Source organism: Cupressus sempervirens, chromosome 10 (genome assembly GCF_028749045.1).
Source record: "Cupressus sempervirens isolate cs-2001-9-10 chromosome 10, ASM2874904v1, whole genome shotgun sequence".
Taxonomy (NCBI): Eukaryota; Viridiplantae; Streptophyta; class Pinopsida; order Cupressales; family Cupressaceae; genus Cupressus; species Cupressus sempervirens.
In genome coordinates this window covers 282,988,022-282,997,877 of record NC_143127.1, presented here as the reverse complement: position 1 = coordinate 282,997,877, position 9,856 = coordinate 282,988,022, and positions in this window count along the sequence as shown.

Genomic DNA, 9,856 nt, shown 5'->3' with positions numbered 1-9,856 from the left:
GGACAAGAAGAAGTTCTATATGACTTCTTATGTGGTATATCTACTTGCAACAAGAGCCACCAACTATCCTAGGTTGTACAAGAAGGGTAGTATGCAGGATCCTAACACATGGCCATATATAGTTTATCCTTAGCTAGTTAAGAAGAAGCTCTAATCGCAGAGCAAAGAGTACAAATTTGTGAATGATGCCTTCATCCTTGCCATCATTCTATTCATCGAAGGGGATTATGGAAAGAGATTGTTTGATGAGGCCAAGGCATAAATCACAGCTTTCGGTGCATATTTCATCCAGTTCTGGACATTCACATACATTCAGGTTGGTGGTGCATCCATTCATCCAAAGAAGCTCCCAAGGTACCCAAGTGACAAGTTGGTTCTAATGGAAATTTCTTGGTAGATTGAGTCAGCTTATGAGAGGATAAAGAAACAATGAAGGCCTTGTTGGGATTGGCCATTTGTAATAGGAGCATACCAGGTAAAGAGAAAGCAGGATATCTTGACTTTCAAGTGGGAATGGGAGAATTATCCTCTCAAAGTATATAACTCTCCCCGGTTGTTCTTTGATAATGTTGGTAAAGTGGAAAATCTGGAAGGAAAAGAGTTCTACCATGAGGATGCCATTGAAGATTATTGGATGAATGCCACAAATGACTATGATGTCTGTATCAGGGACTATTGTAGAATGACTTTGTATTTAGTAGAGAAGGCTCTCCATTTGACCATCCCAGATGAGATAAGGCTACAAGATTCACAAGAGCTACTGGATCCCTTATTCAATACAAATAAATTTGGTGAGAGGCCCATTCTGAATGCAAAAATTAATAGAGAGGAAGGAGATGATATTAATCATCGAGCAAGACATGTCATCAGAATGACAAAGAGTTGGATCAAGAAACCTTTTTCACTTGATCCAATTCCAAACACAGTGATATTCCATGCACATGGTCACCCAGAAAGGGTAAAGGGGAGGAAAGTCACAGTTCATGTCTTTGCGCTCCAGTCTCCTATCAGGCCAGAAATAGTCTACCAGCTTGATCGTCCAGTGGGATGCTACCATCCTTCAGAAAAGAAGAAAGAAAAGAGGAAAAGAACCTCTCCTCAGAGGATCTATACAGAACATGTCGAAGAACAGGCCCCTTCGCAACAACATGAATCTACTCCCCAGGAGCCCCGAGACCTTGGAATTTCTCATGTCTAGGTTGATTTTCCATTGCCTCCTATTTTGTCAAGCCAACAAGAAGAGGAAGAGATTCCAGAGACATTCATTCATCCGACGCATGAAGATCTCGCTTCTCCTATGGTTCCACAAAAGCAAAGGAGGGTTAAGGTTAGAATGAACAAGAGGTAAAGAGTTCGTAAAAGATTAGTGCCTAATCCATCTGTTCTTAAAACCATTCCCAAGGAAGAATTAGATGAGGATGAAACAGAGTCAGATGGGGAGGAAGAGCAAGTGCCTCTACAAGGGAGAACCCGACTAGCCAAAGCCATAGAATTGGAAAGAAAGAAGAATGTCACAAATACCCCACCACCCACCCAAGCTAAAATAGTAGAACTCTCTTCTTCGAAAGATGAAGTACAATGATGGGTGAATGAGAAAAGGGAGCTAAGTGATGATATTCTCTCCATTCCAGATTTTGATTTCATGCCAATAGGTATAGAATTAGTTGGAGATAAGATTAGAGATACTCCTACAGGTGAATTTCAACAGCAATATTGGACGTAGATGCCACATGAGACACAAGGTCCTCATCCAACTCCCCCATCTTCACCTCAGGTTATGATGGTAGATAAGGTTTCAGTGACAACTCCACCTCCGAGTTCAGAGGAACATGTTCAGAAGGAATCATCATTACAAGGAGAACCAAAACCAAGGGTTACTAGTGAGCCATCAAAAGAGGCACAAGTAATGGAATGTATACAACAGCCTTCCCAGGAAGTTGAGGATCAAACTACGGGATCTATAGAAACTAAGACTATAGAAGAAGAACCCTCACAATAGGAGACTCCAAGCAAGAGCGACAAAGGGAAGGAGGTAGTTGAACACATCCCTTCATAATCTAGAGTTAAGGTTACAAAGAGACATATCTCGAGATGGTTCCAAAAGGAAATAATGAGAAGTGCTAAGCATCAATTCCTTGCTTTAGAGGATGATATTTGTGACATTGCAGAGATTTTGAACAAGCCTGAATCTCCATTATAGGATGCAACACCATTTGCATTCATTATTACTACTCGGAACCAGGACTTATTTACACAGGTGGCTCACCCTCCGAAAGGTACAGATGAAGAAGTTGTCAGCCTTCAAGACTATGAAGTGAAGGATATCATGTTAGGAAAGCCTACACAAGATACTTCTCGACAGATGATGACCATGGGAGTCAAGGAGGTTCTTAACCATATGGAACAGGATGAGATTGAAATCAGAACACTTCGAAGGCAAGTTGAGATCTTGAAAGAATATTTATCTAAAGTTATTGGTCCTCTTGATTTTGAACGCCATGAGGAGACTTTGACTACCATTCTTAAAGAAGGAGAAGGTGTACGGAGTCCATTTTTGAGAGCTTGTCAGGATTGTCGAGATAACCTTGAGGATAGGAGTGTCACTATAATTACAGGAAGTCTGAAGTTATTACATGCTATACAAGATAATGTTGATAAGATCGTGGAAATTTTGAGGCAGGACTTCAGTATTATGGATGAGGTACAAGTTTGGAGCAAGGATTTACAAACTTTACAGGCCATAAAAGGACAAAGATAGCACATTCTGATTGATGTATATACCGAAGAAGAGTTAGACATGATAGATGATTGGATAGAAAAGATTTTAGAGGGAAATAAAGTGATTGAAACATTGCACGATGAGATACTAGGCTCAAGGACCAAGCCCGAGAGCAAATTTTGGAAGTAGAAAAGTTGTACAGTGATGCATGCTTGGATATTTTTGAAGATGAAGAATGAGAGAAGCTTTTACCAGTTGAGGTAGTTGTGGAGAATTTCACAAAGACTTTAGAGGAAGCATCTAGTGATGAAGACATCAGACAAGCCTTCAGGACAGAAGAAGCATTGTTAGAGTTGGATACCAAACTTGAAGATTTTGCAAAAACTCAAATTGAGGTGGACAACTATAGACAAAAGGTCAAAGATAAGTATGAGGCTTTGGATCTTCCCGATGCTACTAAGATTACTGTGATTATAGAGAAATTCAAGGGCAAACATCCAAATATATCTTTAGGATAGAGATGAGCAAAACCCAAATGCCAAAATTTCAATTTTGACACTTAGGAAAATTTTGAGATTTTTGACCCAGTCGAGGTCCGCAGCTCCGCAGGTCCACAGCTCCACAGGTCCGCAGCTCTGCAATTTAGAGGTGCACCGACAATTGACTACCAGTTCCAAAAATAGCACTTTCCATGCATTGGGAGCGCATTTTGACAGCAAGTTAACTCCAACACACATTAAGTGAAGGGCTAGCTTCTATTTTTGGTGTCTCCATGCACTTCTACTTCGACTGATGGCTTCCTCCTACTTTCTCTCTCATGCTTTCATTGTTTTTGACATGTAAAGGGCTCATGCATCCAATTAATGAATAAAATATGGATGGAGTCCCTCTAAGCACCAGTTAGATTATCAGTTTGTATATATTTTTAGTTTGTTTTAATGTTTTAAAAGCATTTTATTGCATCAAGATATCTCTCTCTTAACACAAATTGAGGAGACAATTTCTTATAAATACCCCATTGTAAAATGTAAAAAAGGGTCGTTGTTATTATGCAATAAAAATATGCTTCTGGTGCTAGCATTCGGAGTGTAGTTATTCTTGCCTGAATGTGTCATTGTTTTGTGAATTTTATTCATGAGATTTTGATAGAGCCAAAGGTTTATTGCATTGTTTCTGGTCGTGCGATCTTTTAGTTCTGGTGTTTGCTACATATATATGAATTCTGTTGACGTAACGAGCTTGAGAAGAGATCACCCGATTGTGTCTACATAGCTTTTTGTCTCGCATGAGCGCCCTTTCCATGGCCTTGCGATTTGATGAAGAGTGAAACATCATTCAATTTGTTAAAAAATTTCACCGACGATTGCATCAGTGGATTCTAGGAAGCGCTGCTCCTATTTTCATTAGTTTCCTGCCGATTTATTTGAAGGTTTAACTCACAACGTGTTGTGTTCTATAGCTTATGTCCATTTAGAATTTCAATTTCAAGTTATTTGATTTCATGTTATTTGTTTTCTATTTTGTTATTTTCTTTGCTAACCACCCCCCACACCCCCCCCCCCCCCCCCCCCATTAGAATAGGACCTCATAGTAGCTGCATTGTTAGAGTTGCATTCATTGAAAAATAGAAAATACAAAAATATTGTTTTTTTGGTGTGATATTTTTGAGACAGCAAACAGATTTTACTTGATTCCAAGGTAAAAAAGTTTTTGGAACCAGCAAAGGCCTCCTTGTGAACATTCATATTTATCTTCTACTGAGCGGATTTTGGTACGTCGCAAGACAAACACTGAACCTTGGAGTGGATTCGTAAAAAAGATTTGCTTTTCAACAGAGGAATTACACTATGGATTCCTATCGTTGACCTCGTGCAAAACAAACGCCCAACATGAACCTTATCTTTTCCTGTTATACCTTCATCTTCAACCAAGAATGGATTAATCATGTAAATATGAAGATAAAAATGGTTCAATCACCATTTGAACACTTGCTAGTTTAGTCTATGGGGGAGATGTTGTTGATGATTACCAATGGCATTCACAATATCTTCTTTCAAACTTCAATCCATTTACTTGAATTCTTCCCACACTATTTAAAGATATAGACTTTAATCTTTACTCAACTGTAAGTGTCATGCCCTAAATTTTACTAGTTAAAAACACAACCCAATTTTTTTATTTTTTTATTTTTTATTATTATTATTAAAAATGATATATTACATTGATGCGATGATTTGAATAGACATTTCATTGATTACAGAGTGGTGGCATTAGTAGCTAAATATACTTAATCAAGCTAGATGTCATGTGTATGCTCCCTAAGCCAACTAAGCCCCAAGTGTTATCGATAATTACTCTAGATGTGTTCAACATTACATGATTTATATCAAATATTAAAAATTTACTAACTAATCATTATTTGTCTTAGTAAGGCTCCCAATACACTATACAAGGCAAGTGTTTTGCCAAATTTGTAGGAGGAATCATAATATAAGGTTTCTTTATATTTATACATATAAGAGAGCAAGATCAATACATACATTTTGTTCTATATATGTAACCACTGAAATCTTTTTCCTGTTTACTTGGCATCATCCATGTATAAGATTGAGTTCAATACAAGTTCCATATGAAATATGCAATTAAAATTTACTCTTATGTTTTAATTAACAAACACCTTTATTATTTAATTTCTAATATTGCATGAAACCCTAGTCAATATATATAGATGTAATTGATTCAAAATGTTGCTTATGAGTCCATTTTGTTAAGATGATAAAATCATGTTACCTTCTCAAGATCTCTAAAATCTCACAATACAACCCTAGAAATTACGTGAATATAGGGATATCATCTAATTTACTTTTTATATTTGTTTCATGCTAAGTGTGATGGGGACACAACCCCAAGCATAGAATGGACACAACAGGAAAGGGAAAATTTTATTAACTGTGTAAATATGCTAATACATTCAGTACAGAGAAAATAGACTTCAAAACATGCCCTATGGGCTTACAATAGTATAAATCTGGAGATAATTTCTTCTCCCAGTACCTTCTCTCAAACTATACTCCGAACTGCCTTTTACAATGCTAGAAATGTTCTTAAATAGACCCCGAAGGGTTAAGGATTAGGAATACATTCTAGAAAGTGCTAGTTGGCATCAACCGACCAAATAGAAGGCTCTAGAAGTTGCATTAGAAGTTGGCACAAAATTAGAAGAATCCAGAAATGGTGACTGAACTTCTGAGAGGCATAACTTTTGAACCGTAGCTCCGATTGACAAATCGTTTACATTTTCAAAAAGCTCTCAAAGTGCTCTATAGCCCTATGGACCAGCTTTGCTTGTCCCCCATTTTTCAGCCCTGTTTGAGATCATTTAATACCCCTAACCTAACTTTGAAGCATTCTTAGGAGGTCTCCAAAAACTGAAAAACTACAATAACTTTCAAATTGTGGGGCCTTTTGACCTGATTCTTTTTCTGGAATGCTCTAAGTTACAATTACAATTATCCGACCAATTTAAACTTTCTAGTTCACCAAAATGATGGCTCAATTACATAATCCTTTTTTTTTTTACATTTACACGTATCCCAAGGTGATTAAAAACTCTAACCCAAAACACTAATAGTGGAACTGTGAGAGTTGGAACCTTTATTTGACCCAAATGGGTATCCAGAAATGAAAACACATGAAACAAAAACTAAGTCTAACTACATTTTTTTGGGTGACACAGGATTGCCCTTATACCTCTGGATGCTCCTGCATCAGACACCCAGGGTAGATTGAAAAGTGACCCTGTCACTTTATGAATGGTAGAGGAAATCTCAAATGGGAAACCTCAGCTGTTGGTATCCAAGTTGAGTCCTCTATCGACCATCCTTTCCACTTGACTAGATACTCTTCATACTACCTATTTCTGGTACTCCTACCCACACAACTATCCAGAATCTCCTCTATCTCCTCCTTCTTAGAAGTAGGAATTGGACATGGCTCTAACATCAGCTCCACATCTGCACCATCATCATGATACGTTGTTAAGTCTGCAATGTTGAAAATAGGAGAAATGTGAATTAAATCTGGCAACTCTACTTCATATGCATTTCCTGAGTCATGCTTCTTCAAAATTTTGTAGGCGCCAAATTTCTTCATCTTCAACTTGTTGTAAATACCGGCTGGAAATATCTCCTTTCTTAAGTGTACCATGACTAGATCCCCTACTTGGAACTCCTTATGTCTTCTCCTTTGATCAGCCCTAGCTTTATACTATTGGTTCATCTTGGTAATGTGTGCCTAGACCTCCTTATGTAGATGCTTGATATGTTCAGCAAATTCTTCAGCTTCAGCACTTGTCCTCTCCCCTTACTCTATCTTCCTCAATTTTGGTGCAGTCCTTGGGCTACTTCCATATACAATTTGGAATGGTGATCTACAAGTACTCCTATTTATAGAGTTATTGTAAGCAAACTCTACTTGTGGTAGAATCAAATCCCATCCCTTGGGCTTATCCCCAACTAAACATCTCAGCAAATTGCCCAGACTTCTGTTTACCACTTCTGTTTGGCCGTCAGTCTGCGGGTGATGTGTAGAACTGAACTTCAAGTCTATTCTCAACTTCTTCCACAATGTTCTCTAGAAATACCCCACAAATTTAGTATCTTTGTCATAAACTATAGTCCTTGGGAGACCATGTAGTCTTACCACCTCTCTGAAAAACAAGTCTGCAATATGGACAACATCATGAGTTTTGTGGCATGGAATGAAATGTACCATTTTGGAGAACCTATCATCCACCACAAATACTGAGTCATTACCCCTTTGTGTCCTCGGCAATCCAAGAACAAAATCCATACTTATGTCCTCCCATGGCTTTGATGGAACAGGAAATGGCTGATATAGTCCAGTATTGTGACTAAATCCCTTGGCCACTTGGCAAATCTGACAATTCTGTACAAACTTCTTCACATCCTATGACATTTGAGGCCAAAAATAATGTTCTTTGAGAATGGCAATGGTCTTATCTTGACCAAAATGTCCTTCCATCACTCCACTGTGTTTCTCCTTAATCAGATTTTCCCTCATGGAACTCCTTGGAATGCACAATTGACTACCCTTGAACAACATACCATCCCGAATCAAATAGTCTAACCACTTGGTTCTATCCACAACAACAGGCTCTTTACAAGCTTTCCACGCTTTAGCAAAATCAAGATCCTCAGGGTACAGATTCTTGAGTTCAGCAAACCCAACTACTTCAACCTGCATTACTGTAAGCAAAAACTGTCTCCTACTTAGTGCATTTGCAACCCTGTTGGATTTTCCACTTCTATGCTTCAACACAAATGTATAGCTCTGCAAGAACTCTACCCACTTCATATGCCTCTGATTCAATTCACCTTAGCTATTTAGGTACTGTAGTGCCTGGTGATTAGTATATAAAACAAATTCCTTTGGCAATAAATAATGCCTCCATTTCTTTAAGGCCTGAACTATTGCATAGAACTCTTGATCATAAACAGAATAATTCTTCTTCGCATCATTCAATTTTTCACTAAAATATGCAATAGGCTTACCTTCTTGGCTTAATACAGCCCCAATAGCACTACCACTAGCATCACAATCCACCTGGAACACTTTTCTAAAATTTGGAAGTGCCAACATAGGTTGTTCTATCACCTTCTTCTTCAGCACTTCAAAACTTCTCGCAGCTGCCGCAGTCCATTTGAACTCTTTTCTATCCCCTCTTATTGTGTCAGTCAGGGGTGCACATATGCCACTGAACTTCTTAATGAACTTCCTGTAAAAACTAACCAGACCATTAAATGATCTTACCTTAGTAGTAGACCTTGGAGTAGGCCATTCCAAGATGGCTTTTACCTTCTCTGGATCCATTTTGAGACCTTCAGGTGATATAACAAACCCCAAGCAGACTAACTCCCTTTTTGCAAAGATACACTTCTTCAGATTAATTAACAGTTTCTCTTCCCTTATCCTTTCAAGGACACTACGAATATGCAATAAATGTTCTTTCAAAGTCCTACTGAAAATTAAAATATCATCCAAATAGACAATAACAAATTTTTCCAAGAACTTCTTAAGTACCTCATTCATAAGCCACATGAAGGTGCTTGGGGTGTTCGTCAATCCAAAGGGTATGACTAACCACTCATAAAGACCCTCCTTAGTCTTGAAGGTAGTGGTCCACTCATCTCCTTCTCGTATCTATATCTGGTGATAGCCACTCTTTAGATCTATCTTTGTGAAGTATTGAGCTCCACTCAAGCAATCCATAAGATCATCCATTCTTGGCAAAGGAAACTGATACTTGATGGTTATCCTATTTATTGCTCGAGAGCCTGTACACATTCTCCACTCTCCATCCTTCTTTGGTGCCAGTACTGCAGGTACTGCACATGGACTTAGGCTCTCCCGAATCAAGCCTTTCCTCAATAACTCCTGAACCTGTCTGTTTAGCTCCTCAATTTCAATAGGAGTCATCCTGTGAGTAGCCTTGTTAGGCAAACTAGCTCCTGGGATTAAATCAATCTAATGACTAATTTACCTTACCGGTGGCAATCCTTTTGGAACATTATCAGAGATGACATCTCCAAACTCACCTAGTAAATCTGAAACTTCAAGTGGTATTTCACTACTACCTTCTTTATCTTTCCTAGGAATCAAAGCATAGCACATACATTGATGTTTCAAGCCATCTAGAAACTTCCTTCCATCAACAAGACAAATCCTAGCACTGCTACATACCTTTTCGCCTTCCTTTTTCATGGGCTTCAGTTCGTGGCGAACTCCATCCTTTGTTAGAGAGTATGTGTTTGCATGACCATCATGTACTGCATGCCTATCAAACTACCATGGTCTACCTAATAATAGATGGAAAACATCCATTGGAATAACATCACAGAGAACTTCATCATGGTAACTCCCAATTTTGAACTTCACTAAACATTGTTCACTTACTAGGACCTTATGATCATCCTTCACCCAAGCAATCCAATAGGGCTGGGGGTGTTTCTCCCTCTTGAGCTTCAGCTTAGAGACCATATCCTCTGATACTAAGTTATTAGTGCTACCACCATCAATGATCACATCACAACATTTATCCTCACACTTGCACCTGGT